Raw genomic sequence first — 20,233 nt, 5'->3', positions numbered from 1 at the left:
TTGTTGTTGTTAGCTGCGAAGTCGTGTCCGACCCATCGCGACCCTATGGACAACATTCCTCCAGGCCTTTCTGTCCTCTACCATCTTCTGGAGTCCATTTAAGCTCACGCCTACTGCTTCAGTGACTCCATCCAGCCACCTCATTCTCTGTCGTCCCCTTCTTCTATTGCCCTCGATCTTTCCCAGCATTAGGCTTTTCTCCAGTGAGTCCTTCCTTCTCATTAGGTGGCCAAAGTATTTGAGTTTTAGCTTCAGGATCTGGCCTTCTAAAGAGCAGTCAGGATTGATCTCCTCTAGGACTGACCGGTTTGATCGCCTTGCAGTCCAAGGGACTCGCAGGAGTCTTCTCCAGCACCATAGTTCAAAGGCCTCAATTCTTTGGCGCTCAGCCTTTCTTATGGTCCAACTTTCACTGCCATACATTGCAACTGGGAAGACCATAGCCTTGACTATACGCACTTTTGTTGACAGGGTGATGTCTCTGCTTTTTAGTGTGCTGTCTAGATTTGTCATGGCTTTCCTCCCCAGGAGCAAGCGTCTTTTAATTTCTTGGCTACAGTCCCCATCTGCAGTGATCTTGGAGCCCAGGAAAATAAAATCTGTCACTACCTCCATTTCTTCCCCATCTATTTGCCAGGAATTGAGAGGGCCAGATGCCATGATCTTGGTTTTCTTAATGTTAAGTTTCAACCCAAGTTTTGCACTCTCCTTCTTCACCCGCAACAAGAGGCTCTTTAGTTCTTCTTCACTTTCTGCCATTAGAGTGGTATCATCTGCGTATCTTAGGTTGTTGATATTTCTTCCGGCAATCTTAATTCCAACTTTTGATTCATCTAGCCCTGCCTTTCTCATGATGTGCTCTGCATATAAGTTAAATAGGCAGGGCGACAGTATACAGCCTTGCCGGACTCCTTTCCCAATTTTGAACCAATCAGTGGTTCCGTGTCCAGTTCTCACTGTTGCTTCTTGGCCCGCATATAGGTTTCTCAAGAGACAAATAAGATGGTCTGGTACTCCCATCTCTTTAAGAACTTGCCACAGTTTGTTATGATCCACACAATCAAAGGCTTTAGCATAGTCAATGAAGCAGAAGTAGATGTTTTTCTGGAACTCCCTAGCTTTCTCCATGATCCAGCGTATGTTGGCAATTTGATCTCTGGTTCCTCTGCCTCTTCGAAATCCTGCCTGTACTTCTGGTAGTTCTCGATCCACATACTGCTGAAGTCTAGCTTGTAGGATTTTAAGCATGACTTTACTAGCATGAGAAATGAGTGCAATGTTGCGATAGTTTGAACATTGTTTGGCACTGCCTTTCTTTGGAATTGGAATGTAAACTGATCTTTTCCAATCCTGTGGCCACTGTTGAGTTTTCCAAATTTGCTGGCAAATTGAGTGTAGCACTTTTACTGCACTGTCTTTTAAGATTTTGAATAGCTCAGCTGGAATACTGTCACCTCCACTAGCTTTGTTGTTGCTCAGCTTTTCTAAGGCCCACTTCACTTCACATTCTAGGATGTCTGGCTCGAGGTCAGTGACCACCTCATTGTGATTATCAGGGACATTAAGCTCATTCTTGTATAGTTCTTCTGTGTAATTTTGCCACCTCTTCTTAATCTCTTCTGCCTCTGTTAGGTCCCTGCCATTTTGGTCCTTTATCATGCCCATTTTTGCATTAAACGTTCCCTTCATCTCTCCAATTTTCTTGAAAAGATCTCTGGTCCTCCCTATTCTATTGTTTTCTTCTATTTCTTTGCACTGTTCATTTAAGAAGGCATTCTTATCTCTTCTAGCTATTCTCTGGAATTCTGCATTCAATTGGGCATATCTATGTTTTTCTCCCTTGCCTTTCGCTTCCCTCCTTTCCTTAGCTATTTGCAAAGCTTCCTCAGACAGCCATTTTGCTTTCTTGCATTTCTTTTTCTTTGGGATGGTTTTGGTTGCTACCTGTTGTACAATGTCGCGAACCTCTGTCCATAGTTCTTCAGGCACTCTGTCTATCAGATCTAATTCCTTAAATCTATTTGTCACCTCTACTGTATATTCAACAGGGATATGATTTAATTCATACCTGACTGGCCTAGTGCTTTTCCCTACTTTCTTCAGTTTAAGCTTAAACTTTGCAAGGAGAAGCTCATGGTCTGAGCCACAGTCAGCTCCTGGTCTTGTTTTTACTGACTGTATAGAGCTTCTCCATCTTTGGCTGCAGAGCATATAGTCAATCTGATTTCTGTGATGACCGTCTGGTGATGTCCATGTGTAGAGCCGTCTCTTGGGTTGTTGGAAAAGAGTGTTTGCTATGACCATCGTATTCTCTTGACAAAATTCTATCAGCCTGTGCCCTGCTTCATTTTGTACTCCAAGGCCAAACTTGCCTGTTATTCCGGTTATCTTTTGGCTTCCTACTTTAGCATTCCAATCCCCCATGATGATAAGGACATCATTTTTTGGTGTTACTTCTATAAGGTGCTGTAGGGCTTCATAGAACCGGTCAATTTCATCCTCTTCAGCACTGGTGGTTGGGGCATAGACTTGGACTACTGTGATATTGAATGGTTTGCCTTGGATTCGAACTGAGATCATTCTGTCATTTTGAGGATTGTATCCCAGTATTGATTTTCCTACTCTTTTATTGACTATGAAGGCTACTCCATTTCTTCTGAGGGATTCTTGCCCGCAGTAGTATACCTGGTGGTCATCTGAATTAAATTCACCCATTCCTGTCCATTTTAGTTCGCTGATACCTAAGATGTCGATGTTCAGTCTTGTCATCTCTTGTTTGACCACGTCCAGCTTTCCTTGATTCATGGATCTTACATTCCAGGTTCCTATGGAGAAAAAATCTTTACAGCATCGGACTTTCCTTTCACCACCAGACACATCCACAGCTGAGCGTCCTTTCGGCTTTGGCCCAGTCGCTTCATTCTTTCTGGCGCTACTAGTACTAGCCCTCTGCTCTTCCCCAGTAGCATATTGGACGCCTTCCGACCTGAGGGGCTCATCTTCCAGCGTCATATCGTTTTGCCTTTTGGTACTGTCCATAGGGTTTTCATGGCAAAGATACTGGAGTGGGTTGCCATTTCCTTCTCCAGTGGATCACGTTTTGTCAGAACTCTCAGCTATGACCTGTCCGTCTTGGGTGGCCCTGCACGGCATAGCTCATAGCTTCATTGAATTACGCAAGCCCCTTCGCCACGACAAGGCAGTAATCCATGAAGGGGAGATAGATAGATAGATCTATATATATAGATATAGATATAAAACTCAAATACTTTGGCCACCTAATGAGAAGGAAGGACTCACTGGAGAAGAGTCTAATGCTGGGAAAGGTTGAGGGCAAGAGAAGAAGGGGACGACAGAAAATGAGATGGCTGGATGGAGTCACTGAAGCAGTAGGCGTGAGCTTAAATGGACTCCAGAAGATGGTAGAGGACAGGAAGGCCTGGAGGAACGTTGTCCATGGGGTTGTTAAAAAGGTATCTTTTTATTGCATGGGTGAGAAACTCATGCTCCAATTTCATTTAGCCCTTAGCTCTGTTAATTAGGTAAGGAAAAAAGAAAACTTTATTGGGGGAAAAATGGATCTCCCATATACTGTTGGCTCTTTGTTGTTGTTAGCTGCGAAGTCGTGTCCGACCCATCGCGACCCTATGGACAACATTCCTCCAGGCCTTCCTGTCTTCTACCATCTTCTGGAGTCCATTTAAGCTCACGCCTACTGCTTCAGTGACTCCATCCAGCCACCTCATTCTCTGTCGTCCCCTTCTTCTATTGCCCTCGATCTTTCCCAGCATTAGGCTCTTCTCCAGTGAGTCCTTCCTTCTCATTAGGTGGCCAAAGTATTTGAGTTTTAGCTTCAGGATCTGGCCTTCTAAAGAGCAGTCAGGATTGATCTCCTCTAGGACTGACCGGTTTGATCGCCTTGCAGTCCAAGGGACTCGCAGGAGTCTTCTCCAGCACCATAGTTCAAAGGCCTCAATTCTTTGGCGCTCAGCCTTTCTTATGGTCCAACTTTCACTGCCATACATTGCAACTGGGAAGACCATAGCCTTGACTATACGCACTTTTGTTGACAGGGTGATGTCTCTGCTTTTTAGTGTGCTGTCTAGATTTGCCATGGCTTTCCTCCCCAGGAGCAAGCGTCTTTTAATTTCTTGGCTACAGTCCCCATCTGCAGTGATCTTGGAGCCCAGGAAAACAAAATCTGTCACTACCTCCATTTCTTCCCCATCTATTTGCCAGGAATTGAGAGGGCCAGTTGCCATGATCTTGGTTTTCTTAATGTTAAGTTTCAACCCAAGTTTTGCACTCTCCTTCTTCACCCGCAAGAAGAGGCTCTTTAGTTCTTCTTCACTTTCTGCCATTAGAGTGGTATCATCTGCGTATCTTAGGTTGTTGATATTTCTTCCGGCAATCTTAATTCCAACTTTTGATTCATCTAGCCCTGCCTTTCTCATGATGTGCTCTGCATATAAGTTAAATAGGCAGGGCGACAGTATACAGCCTTGCCGGACTCCTTTCCCAATTTTGAACCAATCAGTGGTTCCGTGTCCAGTTCTCACTGTTGCTTCTTGACCCGCATATAGGTTTCTCAAGAGACAAATAAGATGGTCTGGTACTCCCATCTCTTTAAGAACTTGCCACAGTTTGTTATGATCCACACAATCAAAGGCTTTAGCATAGTCAATGAAGCAGAAGTAGATGTTTTTCTGGAACTCCCTAGCTTTCTCCATGATCCAGCGTATGTTGGCAATTTGATCTCTAGTTCCTCTGCCTCTTCGAAATCCTGCCTGTACTTCTGGTAGTTCTCGATCCACATACTGCTGAAGTCTAGCTTGTAGGATTTTAAGCATGACTTTACTAGCATGAGAAATGAGTGCAATGTTGCGATAGTTTGAACATTCTTTGGCACTGCCTTTCTTTGGAATTGGAATGTAAACTGATCTTTTCCAATCCTGTGGCCACTGTTGAGTTTTCCAAATTTGCTGGCAAATTGAGTGTAGCACTTTTACTGCACTGTCTTTTAAGATTTTGAATAGCTCAGCTGGAATACTGTCACCTCCACTAGCTTTGTTGTTGCTCAGCTTTTCTAAGGCCCACTTCACCTCACATTCTAGGATGTCTGGCTCGAGGTCAGTGACCACATCATTGTGATTATCTGGGACGTTAAGCTCATTCTTGTATAGTTCTTCTGTGTAATTTTGCCACCTCTTCTTAATCTCTTCTGCCTCTGTTAGGTCCCTGCCATTTTGGTCCTTTATCATGCCCATTTTTGCATTAAACGTTCCCTTCATCTCTCCAATTTTCTTGAAAAGATCTCTGGTCCTCCCTATTCTATTGTTTTCTTCTATTTCTTTGCACTGTTCATTTAAGAAGGCATTCTTATCTCTTCTAGCTATTCTCTGGAATTCTGCATTCAATTGGGCATATCTATGTTTTTCTCCCTTGCCTTTCGCTTCCCTCCTTTCCTCAGCTATTTGCAAAGCTTCCTCAGACAGCCATTTTGCTTTCTTGCATTTCTTTTTCTTTGGGATAGTTTTGGTTGCTACCTGTTGTACAATGTCGCGAACCTCTGTCCATAGTTCTTCAGGCACTCTGTCTATCAGATCTAATTCCTTAAATCTATTTGTCACCTCTACTGTATATTCAACAGGGATATGATTTAATTCATACCTGACTGGCCTAGTGCTTTTCCCTACTTTCTTCAGTTTAAGCCTAAACTTTGCAACGAGAAGCTCATGGTCTGAGCCACAGTCAGCTCCTGGTCTTCTTTTTACCGACTGTATAGAGCTTCTCCATCTTTGGCTGCAGAGCATATAGTCAATCTGATTTCTGTGTTGACCGTCTGGTGATGTCCATGTGTAGAGCCGTCTCTTGGGTTGTTGGAAAAGAGTGTTTGCTATGACCATCGTATTCTCTTGACAAAATTCTATCAGCCTGTGCCCTGCTTCATTTTGTACTCCAAGGCCAAACTTGCCTGTTATTCCAGTTATCTTTTGGCTTCCTACTTTAGCATTCCAATCCCCCATGATGATAAGGACATCATTTTTTGGTGTTACTTCTATAAGGTGCTGTAGGGCTTCATAGAACCGGTCAATTTCATCCTCTTCAGCACTGGTGGTTGGGGCATAGACTTGGACTACTGTGATATTGAATGGTTTGCCTTGGATTCGAACTGAGATCATTCTGTCATTTTGAGGATTGTATCCCAGTATTGATTTTCCTACTCTTTTATTGACTATGAAGGCTACTCCATTTCTTCTGAGGGATTCTTGCCCGCAGTAGTATACCTGATGGTCATCTGAATTAAATTCACCCATTCCTGTCCATTTTAGTTCGCTGATACCTAAGATGTCGATGTTCAGTCTTGTCATCTCTTGTTTGACCACGTCCAGCTTTCCTTGATTCATGGATCTTACATTCCAGGTTCCTATGGAGAAAAAATCTTTACAGCATCGGACTTTCCTTTCACCACCAGACATATCCACAGCTGAGCGTCCTTTCGGCTTTGGCCCAGTCGCTTCATTCTTTCTGGCGCTACTAGTACTAGCCCTCTGCTCTTCCCCAGTAGCATATTGGACGCCTTCCGACCTGAGGGGCTCATCTTCCAGCGTCATATCGTTTTGCCTTTTGGTACTGTCCATAGGGTTTTCATGGCAAAGATACTGGAGTGGGTTGCCATTTCCTTCTCCAGTGGATCACGTTTTGTCAGAACTCTCAGCTATGACCTGTCCGTCTTGGGTGGCCCTGCACGGCATAGCTCATAGCTTCATTGAATTACGCAAGCCCCTTCGCCACGACAAGGCAGTAATCCATGAAGGGGACTGTTGGCTCTAGTCTCAGCCATAGTTTGCTTTAATTACATTTACTGTGTAGCAATTCCTCCAACAGAATACCCTTGAGGAATGCTATAGAAGAAAAAAGACTGCTCACTCTTGCTGATGCTCTAAAAAATGCATGCAAAATGTGGTTGGTTTGTGCAACTGATGTTGCTACTTGGTCACTTGGCTGTATAAAATTCAAAGGGATAATTTGATTCAAAGGAGATTCCATGACACACAACTTCAGATTAAATTTCAGAGGCGCTGAATCAATAATCAATGATTTTGGAAAGATTTTAAATGTTACATAAGTCAGTTTTTGTGAGTTTGCAAATAGTGCAAGTTTTGTAATTTTTCTTACACATATTTATCAATTTGTGTGTGTGTGCCTGAAATTACAGTATAGGTTCTTTAATAGTGACATGAATAGCTGGCTAATGATTTTTAACACCTCTGCAAAGCTACCTATCATTGGGGGGAAGACGGCAGTGTTGCTGTTGTTTGTGTCTCATCCTTCTGTTACAATTTGTTAGTAGGGTTGCCTGGAAAGAGGGGAAAATAGAATGTCTCATTTACTCTACTGATGTATTCTTTAAATGTTGCTTGCCAATAGGCTGACCAGCGAGTAGGAGTGTGATACCAGCTCTCAGATCTTATGTCCAGTTTGTCTGCACTTCTTCAGCTCTTCTTACCCACTTATGTTCCTTCACTCTCCCCAATAAGCAAAACAACAACATCCTGTTTTGTTTCTGATACTTGTACCAGTTTGTTTTGGGTTGAATGATATGTCTTCTTCGTTGTATGAATAGACATCTGTCTGTCTGTCTGTCTGTCTGTCTGTCTGTCTGTCTGTCTGTCTGTCTGTCTATCTATCTATCTATCTATCTATCTATCTATCTATCTATCTATCTATCTATCTATCTATCCATCTATCCATCTATCTATCTATCTACCTAGCTACCTATCTACCTATCCTGCTCAAAAAAATAAAGGGAACACAAGATAAGACATCCTACTATTAAATACAGTACATTGAGTTGTTTAAGTGTTACCTTTATTTTTTGAGCAGTATATCTATCATCTTTATCATCTTTTAACAAAAAAGGACAAGTATCAGAAAGAATTAATGATTAACCTTAAGTTTCTTCTTCTAGAGCCGTGGTGGCGAACCTATGGCACGGATGCCACAGGTGGCATGCCGAGCCCTCTGTGTCGGCACGCACGCTGTTGCCCCAGTCCTAGGCCTTTAGCTGGGCTTCATAAAACCTGTTCGCTTTAGGCCTCCGCCACCGTGTGCAAAAAAAAGGTTCAATCAATCAATCAATTTCAACTTCTTGCGTGAAAAAAAAGTTCTTGCAAAGTTGGAATTGATTGATTGAACTTTTTAGTCCCACCCATTACCACTGCAGCCATGCCCACCCAATTGGACACACCCACCCAAAGGGCCACGCCCACCCAGCACCCGATGATATATAAGTGGGTTTTGGGTTGCAGTTTGGCCACTCGGTCTCTAAAAGGTTCGCCATCACTGTTTTAGAGATATGCAGTGCAAACTACAAATAGGTCATGTCCCCAAAATTAGAGACAATGCCTATCAGTCTCCTGCCAGCTCCTCTGCTTTCTTCTGTCCAGTGCAGATGCTCATCTGTTGAACTTGTTGTGTCTTTGCACATGAACCTTTATCCACCAGTTTACTGCATATTGCCTCTGATTCTCAGTTTCACCCTATCTATCTTTGATTCCTTTCAGATGTGTGCTAAGTCTTAGCTGTCTGTGAGATTGGGATAGAGAGAAACAGGTGTGGATCTGAGTGATAGTATCTTGAAAGGCCAGTATAGTTGGTCCATTAAGTTGGTTTCTAAAGCCTTTGTTAAATGAATTCATGCACACATACACACACACTTACACACACTCTCTCTCACACACACACACACAAACACACACACACAAACAAACATACCAAGATCAGAATTAGAGCCCCTGCCCTGATCATTGTAGGTCAACAAACTTAAACGGTTTCTCAGTTTAAGTTGAAACATGTCTATAAGGGAAGTCTACAGGTCTTACAACCTAGCTCACGGATTAATCTTTATATAGAGATTGCAACGTATGCAAAAATCAAGCAGAAACAAGTTAAGAGGGAATAATGGGTATGCTTTTTTTTACTGTTTTTAGAACATCTTTTCCAAATGCTTTGTAAGTGAAGATAGACAAAGCTCAGCATTTGACAAAACAGAACTGAAAACCTGGTGAGCTGCAGACTAATTAATAACAAATTCCAAGCACAATCTGACTTTATTTTATGAGCAAAGAAATAATTATCATTACATGCTGAATCCACAGACCATAAAATGAAACAGAGCAGCATGCCATGCAAGAATTTCATATCAGAGGAGCTGTAGATGATTCCTTTAATTTTCTTTTGAGGATAAATCCCTTTTTGGTTTTGAAAGAACACATTACATCTTTAATTTCCAGCTTACAAAACCTCACACATAGAGCAGAAAAAGAATTTGCACAGGAATCCAAATATGGAGATATTGAAAAATACTAGATTAGATGAACTGCGACAGAATAGCAGCAGGAGTTCAACTTTAAAAACAGCAGGATCTTGTTCTTTGCAGGCATGAGTGACATATTGCAAGCAAAATGGGGGATGAGGTAGGATGTTTAGCTGATAAATGCATGCTTTATATTCCAAAAGGATTTGATTTAAAAACTCTGTGAATGTAGCGGATGAATCCTATAGGCTTATATTTTGAAAGATTCATTCTTCCTCATTTGAATGAATAAAAAAATAATGTTATCTTAAAGCAGGGATGGGCAATTAATTTTCCCAAGGGACCATATGAGAAATTGGGACTGTTATTGAGGGCTGAACCAATAGGGCTGTGAAGGTGTATAGCAGTGATGGCGAACCTTTTAGAGACCGAGTGCCCAAACTGCAACCCAAAACCCACTCAGGTGCCGGGTGGTCATGGCCTTTTGGGTGGGTGTGGCCAATTGGGTGGGCATGGCTGCAGTGGTAACGGCAGCCTGGGTGGGACTAAAAAGTTCAATCAATCAATTTCAACTTTGCGAGAACCTTTTTTTCCCCCACACGGTGGCGGAGGCCTAAAGTGAATAGGTTTTATTAAGCCCAGCTGAAGGCCTAGGACTGGGGCAACAGTGCACGTGCCCACACAGAGGGCTCGGTGTGCCACCTGTGGCACCCGTGCCATAGGTTCGCCACCACGGGTGTATAGGAATGCATGCACATACATATATACATTGGGAAAAAAGTCATGTTCAAAATATAAACAATCCATACGGCTGGACAAAGACAGCTAAAGGACTCAGGAGCTGTAAAATGTCCAGGTCTGATATAGGGTAAGTTTCAGAGGACAAGCAGCAGAAAGTTTAAGCTGGTGCTATTGAGATTTGTATGTCCTGTCTATATCAAAAATCTCCTGATGATTATAGTCTCCAGCTTTCCTAACCAACATGTCCAACAACAATGGTTGGCTGGGAATTCTGGGAATGAAGAGTACAAAACAAATGATTAAGTTTTAATGTGCTTTCTGGTTCATGAAAAAACAGAATGCTTTTTTGCCTTGGGATATATAAAAATGTAATTTCTCAAGTAACTCTAATTCAGAGAGGAATCCTATCCTCTCAGTCATTATTCCATTTAGTCTTACGTAGTTAAAACATTTTAGTACATGCATTGTATATTTTCCTCTTTCTTCCTCTTTCCATTTGTAGGCGTGACCTTTAATCTGTGATATAGATGTCCCTTTTATGTCTCATTTCATTTGCTTCATAAAATACAAGGTGGTGCGGTAGATTAGTGGTTAAGATGCTGGGCTTGTTGGCTGGCAAGCTGGCAGCCCAGGTTCCAGACCCAAGCACTACATGAAGGGGTGAACTCCCATTCTCCCCTCAGCTCCTGCCAACCTAGCAGTTTGAAAGCATGCAAATGGGAGTAGATAAATAGGTACCACTTCAGTGTGAAGGTAACAATGCTCCATGATGTCATGCTGGTCAAATGACCATGGAAATGTCTTTGAACAGTGTTGACTTAATGGCCTTGAAATGGAGATGAACACCACCCCCTATAGTCAGCAATTACTAGTAGAGTAAAATCCGTAGGGACTCCTTTACCTTTTTTACATAGAATACAGCATGTTGAAAAAGCATGAGTATCATTTCAGAGGTTGCTGGATTACATTTCCTAGGATGTCTCCCTATTGGACTTACTGGATGAGACTACTGGGAATTGTAGTTCGAAAACATTTGGTGTTCTTCTCTTTGAGGTGACTTTTAAATGCATCACCTTTTCCTATTTTTTTCTCTTGAACTTCCCAGGAAGGGCTTATTGCATTTTAATTATCATAAAAGGTTGCCAATATAAATAACTTTCTGTACACTGAAAACTAAAATGAAAAGGTTAAAATCTGACAAAGTAACTGGTGACTGTGATTCACACCTAACCATACATTTAAGCTACCATAATGCACTGTACACGAGGCTGGCTCAGAATATTATTCAAATATAATAGCTGGTCAAAAATACAATATTCCTGATGCTAATGGACATAAAATATTTTAGCAGCAAAATACCAGATCTTTGGGTATATTTGGCCAAAGATTTCCAAGTTCAAATGGAAAAATGGTTTTTCACCTGAGCCCCATATTGCTCAGCTTCCACATGTCTTTGGGACCGTCTCTGTCCAAAGTTAAAAAAAGAAATGCATTGGGTTCTCAGCATATGAAAGGTAAAAGGGTCAGGCAGATTCTGAAAACAATTTTAATTAGGTGGGCTTTTTGTAGAGGAACCCAAAGATGACCTTGGAGAAGGTATGTGGGGACTGATAGTACAACATGAACTCAGCCTGCTAAAACACACACTTGATTTTAGCCAAAAGACTGAGAAGTGATACATATGTTCTTCTTGGAAAAATAAGAAAGGGTGAGAAAGAAACTCAACATTGTCCCACCTTGATTTTCTTTGGTATATGAGGAGAGAAGGGGAAATCCTTTAGACTTTCAAGATTGATGTTAGCCCTTTGAGGATCCTGCTAAAAGGAAATAATGATGTGATGGAGTTGAACTTGGTCTACTTTATCTATTAATGTAGACTTGCCTAGTTTCTGTTTCCACACCATGAGGTATGATGAGGTTTGCACCTCAAGAACTGTATATAAGAATATGTACACATGGAGAGCATATAAGAAACAAAGCATTTTACTAAGAATAATCTCTTGCAAATGATAATGAATTAAACTGAAGAAATATAACAAACTTTTAAAATATATATGATTTTCTGAATGTACAACTGCACAAGGATGCATAATGTATAATGAAATGAATCAAATGATTAGAAAACAAAGGAATGAAATAGCTTTGATATTCATTCATCCCTATAATTGAAGTGTGTACTATGTATATTATCCAAAGAATTGAAACAATAAATTGTGATGTTAATTCTACTAATCCAAACAGGATTTTCTCTATCTGTATAATGTATTTCCTTTTTTGTGTAATATATAACATGGTAAAATATATTATGATTGAGATGCCACATGATATGAACTGTGCAGGTTTTATTTTAAAAATAATATATATATAATTAAATATATTAACAAACTAAGCAAACACTGGGATGGAATAAGAAAAACTAAAACAGTTTTTATTGATAAAAGATCAAGCTTTCGTTGGCTAACTGCCAACGTCGTCAGGATGGAAACGCTGGGGTGGGGAGATCATGTTTATACTGTTGGTGTCTGCACTCCACTCATGGAGCGTGTCACCGGTCTGTTTGTTGAGGCCAGCCGTATTCCTTTGAGTTCTCACGCATCCGTTTTTGCGGGATGTAGTTGTCTCTGGTTGTCTGTTGTCAAAAGTGGATTGCTGACAGTTCCATGTGTTATAGCCATAGCTCTAGTCATTGCCCGTGTTCTTATACCAGAGGTTCTAAATAGTTGTTTCTCTTCTTCCCTGTGTTCTACAATGCAGGGTGGTTGTATGTTTATGCAATCTTGATTTTAATACAATGAGGCGCTCTGTAAGTGCTTGCGCTGTTTACCTCCATATTGCACACATTGTTCCTCTTCCCAATTCCTTAGTGCCTGGTACGCAGGGGGAGGTCTGTGTGACAGTTGATAGAGGAGTGGTTTGAAAACCAAGCTTCCTTAAACAAGCGGCCGCCTGTAATGTTATCACTGGCAATTGCCTCAGTCCCTGTTAGATTAAAGACATGGTTATGTGTAGCCATGTGTGCTCACACTTGTGAATATTGTTCTTGTCTTCTAATAGCGAGCTTGTGTTCGTGCACTGTAGTCCTCAGTCATTTTGCCATCTCCCCAATGTAATTGCAATTGCAATTTTGGAATGACATCTTGTACATGACCGAGGATTTTTCTACATTGGGGAGTGGATCTTTAGGGTGCATGACACAAGGTCGTAAAGTTTCACTTTCCCCCATGTCTTCAACCCCCTCCCGTTCAGCTCCTTCATGCCCATAGTTCATGGAAGACCAACAGCTAGCAAAGGCAATGCTCAAGCAAATGGTGGCAGCCCTGACACTTTCCCTCCTTCATCCTGCTCACCTGGCCCAGAATGGAAAATGTGTAGCTCACATTTTGCTTCCTAGCATACCCATACAAACACACCAACAGACCATCTTGGCAAAAGAAACATACATCCATACACGAGTTACTGCCTTGTTATACAAAAGAAAATACAGACATTACCTATAGCTGTGAGTAGTAAACAGGTTGGAAAGCATTCTGAAAGCCATTTTCTTTATACTTTATCTACCTCATTGTAGCTGGAATAGAAAGACAAGAAGAACCTTTGGCTGTCCCATGCTACCTTGGAAGCCTACTCTAAAAGATCTAGTACTAAAGTTTGGAAATGGGTCCTGGTGGCAGCATTGTCAATAGTGGTTAACCTGCAGAAGCTGGAATTCCAAAAGAATGTAGTCATAGAACATGCTGGTAATGTTTGCAAAAGGCAGGAGGGGCATGATAAGAGAGGGACACAAGATTAAAGCTGGTCTAGGCTATATTATAGCTTATAGAACTAACACCCAAAAATGATGTCCTTATCATCATGGGGGATTGGAATGCTAAAGTAGGAAGCCAAAAGATATCTGGAATAACAGGCAAGTTTGGCCTTGGAGTACAAAATGAAGCAGGGCACAGGCTGATAGAATTTTGTCAAGAGAATACGATGGTCATAGCAAACACTCTTTTCCAACAACCCAAGAGACGGCTTTACACATGGACATCACCAGACGGTCAACACAGAAATCAGATTGACTATATGCTCTGCAGCCAAAGATGGAGAAGCTCTATACAGTCAGTAAAAACAAGACCAGGAGCTGACTGTGGCTCAGACCATGAGCTTCTTGTTGCAAAGTTTAGGCTTAAATTAAAGAAAGTAGGGAAAAGCGCTAGGCCAGTCAGGTATGAATTAAATCATATCCCTGTTCAATATACAGTAGAGGTGACAAATAGATTTAAGGAATTAGATCTGATAGACAGAGTGCCTGAAGAACTATGGACAGAGGTTCGCAACATTGTACAACAGGTAGCAACCAAAACCATCCCAAAGAAAAAGAAATGCAAGAAAGCAAAATGGCTGTCTGAGGAAGCTTGGCAAATAGCTGAGGAAAGGAGGGAAGCGAAAGGCAAGGGAGAAAAAGAAAGATATGCTCAATTAAATGCAGAATTCCAAAGAATAGCTAGAAGAGATACGAATGCCTTCTTAAATGAACAATGCAAAGAAATAGAAGAAAACAATAGAATAGGGAGGACCAGAGATCTTTTCAAGAAAATTGGAGACATGAAAGGAACGTTTCATGCAAAAATGGGCATGATAAAGGACCAAAATGGCAGGGACCTAACAGAGGCAGAAGAGATTAAGAAGAGGTGGCAAAATTACACAGAAGAACTATACAAGAATGAGCTTAACGTCCCTGATAATCACAATGAGGTGGTCACTGACCTCGAGCCAGACATCCTAGAATGTGAAGTGAAGTGGGCCTTAGAAAAGCTGAGCAACAACAAAGCTAGTGGGGGTAACAGTATTCCAGCTGAGCTATTCAAAATCTTAAAAGACGATGCAGTAAAAGTGCTACACTCAATTTGCCAGCAAATTTGGAAAACTCAACAGTGGCCACAGGGTTGGAAAAGATCAGTTTACATTCCAATTCCAAAGAAAGGCAGTGCCAAACAATGTTCAAACTATCACACCATTGCACTCATTTCTCATGCTAGTAAAGTCATGCTTAAAATCCTACAAGCTAGACTTCTGCAGTATGTGGATCGAGAACTACCATAAGTACAGGCAGGATTTCGAAGAGGCAGAGGAACTAGAGATCAAATTGCTAACATACGCTGGATCATGGAGAAAGCTAGAGAGTTCCAGAAAAACATCTACTTGTGCTTCATTGTCTATGCTAAAGCCTTTGATTGTGTGGATCATAACAAACTGTGGCAAGTCCTTAAAGAGATGGGCGTACCAGACCATCTTATTTGTCTCTTGAGAAACCTATATGCGGGCCAAGAATCAACAGTGAGAACTGGACACGGAACCACTGATTGGTTCAAAATTGGGAAAGGAGTCCGGCAAGGCTGTATACTGTCGCCTTGCCTATTTAACTTATATGCAGAGCACGTCATGAGAAAGGGAGGGCTAGATGAATCAAAAGTTGGAATTAAGATTGCCGGAAGAAACATCAACAACCTAAGATATGCAGATGATACCACTCTAATGGCAGAAAGTGAAGAAGAACTAAAGAGCCTCTTGTTGTGTTCTGAACCAGCCCTCTTCTCCCAACCCCTAATTAAGAGACGAGTCTGGAAAGCGTCCAAGGCTAAAAGGCTTCTGCCAAGGTTTAATTACACAGATAACAAAACACAAGAGCTTGTCTTCTCAAACGAAAAAGTTGCTTTCAGCAACTAGCCCCTCCCCAAACACTTCTTTTATAGAGAGCTCAGGGCGTGGTCTCCCTGTGCCTCCTCCCGAGGAGTCCCATAGTCTTTCTTTGTTTGTCCCTGCTCGTCTGCCTCCTACGTCGGGCGTCCTTGAACAGGGCCAGCTGTGGGTCATCATCCTCCGCACTCTCGGGCTCACACAGCTGAGAAGAGGTCCCCGGCTGAGGACTCTGCAAAGCCTCCAAATCATCATCAGCCGGTTCGTTTCCCTCCTCCCCCACATCTGAGTCCTCCGATACATCGGACCCGGCTGTCGGACCCACCGGCTGGCCCTGAGTCACAACATGTTGCGGGTGAAGAAGGAGAGTGCAAAAGTTGGGTTGAAACTTAACATTAAGAAAACCAAGATCACGGCATTCGGCCCTCTCAATTCCTGGCAAATAGATGGGGAAGAAATGGAGGTAGTGACAGATTTTATTTTCCTGGGCTCCAAGATCACTGCAGATGGGGACTGTAGCCAAGAAATTAAAAGACGCTTGCTCCTTGGGAGGAAAGCCATGGCAAATCTAGACAGCACACTAAAAAACAGAGACATCACCCTGTCAACAAAAGTGCGTATAGTCAAGGCTATGGTCTTCCCAGTTGCAATGTATGGCAGTGAAAGCTGGACCATAAGAAAGGCTGAGCGCCAAACAATTGAAGCCTTTGAACTATGGTGCTGGAGAAGACTCCTGCGAGTTCCTTGGACTGCAAGGCGATCAAACCGGTCAGTCCTAGAGGAGATCAACCCTGACTGCTCTAGAAGGCCAGATCCTGATGCTAAAACTCAAATACTTTGGCCACCTAGTGAGAAGGAAGGACTCACTGGAGAAGAGCCTAATGCTGGGAAAGATTGAGGGCAATAGAAGAAGGGGACGACAGAGAATGAGGTGGCTGGATGGAGTCACTGAAGCAGTAGGCGTGAGCTTAAATGGACTCCAGAAGATGATAGAGGACAGGAAGGCCTGCAGGAACATTGTCCATAGGGTCGTGATGGGTCGGACACGACTTCGCAACTAACAACAACAACAGGCTATACGTATTGAACAGGAAAAAGGTCTTATCCAAAACCATGTATATATAAGTGTTACTTTATTTCTGCACCAGATCCAAGGATATTATTTGCCTAAAAGTCAACAGATATGTTGTTCTTTTCTTCTGCAGACATTTGCCCTGAGTGTGGATTATTTGCTGAGGACTGGCACCTTTTAAACAAAATCTGCAGTGGATGAAACTTATTTTGAATGCTCATCTTAAGAGTGCTCTGAACAGTATTTAATCTATCAAAATGCTGCCATGCCACAAGCTTTTTAACAGAATAATAACAGAAAAACAGAATAACAGAGCTAGAAGGGACCTTGGAGGTCTTCTAGTCCAACCTCTGCTCATGTATTCATCTCATGTAGAGTCTAAACGTTTTAGATAAACATCTTATAGTTCTCTTGTCTGGAGACATCTCTTTTCTTGTGCACAACTTGTATGTTAATTGGCTAAATGAATTAATTGTTACATGAACATGGGCAAAGTAGATAACAATGGTAACTGTCAGCTTCATTATGATTACATTAATAGTGATTGTTTACTACATTTTCTATGATGGCATTTATTACAAGCGTTACACTACACATATTATTATGTATATTATTTCATAATATTTGTTATGCTTTGATATATTATGTATTTTATGAACTTTGCAGATGAGAAGCGGTATATGAGCATATATATGGAAGGGATTAATTGTTCTCTCATTCAGGTGGTCAAAGATTAGTGGCAATAATATTTCCAAATGGTAGTATTTTTCACAATTATAACATATAAAGGTTCTACAGTATTTTATTGATGAATGAAAAGATAATCATCACTGGATTTATTTCATATTAAATTACATGTCAATGATCCCTTGACAGCATTAATTTAATTAACATTTAGTTCTTCTATTCCTTGATTTTAAGCTCTGCTCTTTCAAGTTTGTAATATGAAATCTCCCAAAGCTGCTGAACAAATTGAGCTAGATCATGCAGAATCAAAATCTATATGTTCCATAGTTCATTTTAATGGTATAATTATGGTGTTTTTAACATGTGGAAATGAAAGGTTATTATCCAATGTAGATGTTCTAAAAAGAAAACTAAAAATAAGCCTGTGTTTCTTTGGAATTTTATACAATATGTTTAGTGAGAGCTATCCTTGACCTTGGACACTGAATGATTATACCAAATAATATAGTGCTGCTATAGTTTTTCAAATCACAGAGTTACCTTTATGTGCAGTTTAGTAAAGGCTTAATTTAGATTTAGTGTGCTGTGTAGCTAATCAATGGTGGGAACTTAACTGACAGCAATTTAACATGATTGGGCAAGGTAATTGCATAATTACCAGTAGTGTTTATAAATGCAGAAGGATATTTTTATTGGGAGGGAAAAAACACTAATTGCTTTCATACTAAGAAGAAAGCTAAATAAATAGGTTTGTTGTCACAGGTTAAGAGGATATACTCCCCTTCTTTAAGAAATATATTTGTTTAGTGGTTTTGATTTTCTGTTTTGTTTTAAAGCCCTATAACTTAGACTGCTACGTAAATATAGCCAGTGTGTCAAATAGTGATTTTGAAATCTTTGCAGATCTCAACAGAACTGGCTTTTAGATGATCCAGAAGATATTTTGATGAATTTTAGATTATAGACTGAATAATAATATTTTAAGGGCTCCTCCATGTAATTTTGCTTTGTCCCAAGCCATTTCCATGGTTCTTTTGCTTCCTATTTTTCATAGATTTCTCTGTATCAAAAAGTTAATTGTGGATTTCAGTATAAAACTTACTAGATCATTCAATTACTCAAGCCCTTTCAGACATCAGTTTAGTCTCCCAGCAAAATGCCCCATCTACTGGCCAATTTGATTATATCAAAGCTACCCCATTTTTAAGTAGGTATTTTCAGTCCTTCTCACCATCTTTCTATCAAAGGAGAAGTTTTTTTTCACCTTTTGAAATGCATGGTGTAGTTGACACTTTTCTCTTATTGGGAACTTCAGTCATTCTTTTCTAGCTCAGAACCTATTTTTGTGGAAGAGATTTCCCAACTCAAGGAATCCCATACAACGTATAATTTGGCCAAACAAATGTAATAGTTTTAAGAATGATTCCCAGGGATGTTTTCTAGCTGGCTTGGCCCAGTTCTTACAAACTAATTGTTAAATTATCTTCTCTCTCTCTCTCTCTCTCTCTCTCTCTCTCTCTCTCTCTCTCTCTCTCTCTCTCTCTCTCTCTCTCTCTCTCTCTCTCTCTCTCTCTCTCTCTCACACACACACACACACACACACACACACACACACACACAATGTACATGCATGCAACCATCACAGATAAATGTTTTCCTATCTATTAACAATCCCTCATCAATAAGACAACTGGTTTTCTTTCTTAAGTTTTAAAACACAAAGGATATCTGTTCTTGTAGCATCAACAAGTGACAACTTAAACCAGCCTCTCATTATCATTCTGATATGTCACACAGAAGAACCCTGAAGCCAAATACCAAATCATATGTGCCTAAATTTCAATCTTCCCTACTCATGATGGTGTTTCTGCTGCCAAGAGCATTCTAGGAAATGTAGTATAGGAGCAGCTGGACTTGGAAAGGGTTAGTTTCCTCCTGGAAAACTGATTTATTTTCTTTGATATAATTCCTCCAAGAGTAGTTTTCTTTTTCTTGAGAAAGAACAGGTATAAAAACACTTATGTGGATGTGTACAAAAGAGCCTTTGGATCTGGGGTAAATTTCTTCCCAGGCAGAGTAAAGAAACCCCTTGGAAATAAAGAGCTTCAATGTGGAAGTGCAGACTCATGCAAACTTCATTCAGGTTTAGGATACACTGTTATTTTTTCTCACTATCTTATTTGCTATCCGTCAGAAACCAATGAAACAATGAATGCAGGAAACCATAGCTGGTTCAGACGTTTGTATTCTATACAGTTTCTGCTTTGATGCATCGGTTTTGCTTAGTTTTTATGCTCCAGCAAAATGTTACATGTCAGCTTTGTTTTTCTTGACTAGATGATCCAGTCACTGTTGGAGGCACATGGCCACGGCAAAATCTCATGCAGTACATTGATCACCAATCCAACCTTTGCCTAGAATGTGATCCCCAGTTCCTTCAAGAGATCCAACTTTATCTGTCTTAAAGAAGAGGAGGAAGGAGTCATCTGAGATAACCAAGCATCAGAGCTTTAACACCAGAGCAGGTTCAATCCAAATTTATAAGTGTCCTACATAATGACTTGTGTGTGTGTGTGTGTGTTTGTGTGTGTGTGTATGAGTATATGTATATGTATGTATATATATGTATATGTATGTATGTATTCATTTCCTAGAAAGTCCCTAAATCTGTGACTGTATCTGGAAAGTTAAATTTCTGTCCAGCTCCAGAAGCATACGAAATTTAGCTTTCTTGC

At 40.9% G+C, this 20,233-nt stretch overlaps 1 protein-coding gene across 1 annotated transcript in view; it reads left to right on the top strand.

Moving 5' to 3' along the window:
- The window catches only part of ERC2 (ELKS/RAB6-interacting/CAST family member 2), a gene marked incomplete at its 5' end in the record, with an annotated part of 592,568 nt that extends 572,701 nt beyond the window's left edge, over positions 1-19,867 (top strand). Inside the window, one exon of the mRNA XM_081317437.1 lies at positions 19,836-19,867. The remainder of the gene's footprint in view (positions 1-19,835) is intronic.
- Between the last annotated feature and the right edge of the window lie 366 nt (positions 19,868-20,233).

The sequence above is a fragment of the Vipera berus genome (genome assembly GCF_964194415.1).
Source record: "Vipera berus genome assembly, chromosome: 2".
NCBI classification, from domain to species: Eukaryota; Metazoa; Chordata; class Lepidosauria; order Squamata; family Viperidae; genus Vipera; species Vipera berus.
The sequence above is the reverse complement of the archived record's forward strand: the minus strand, read 5'-3'. Positions and strand labels throughout refer to the sequence as shown.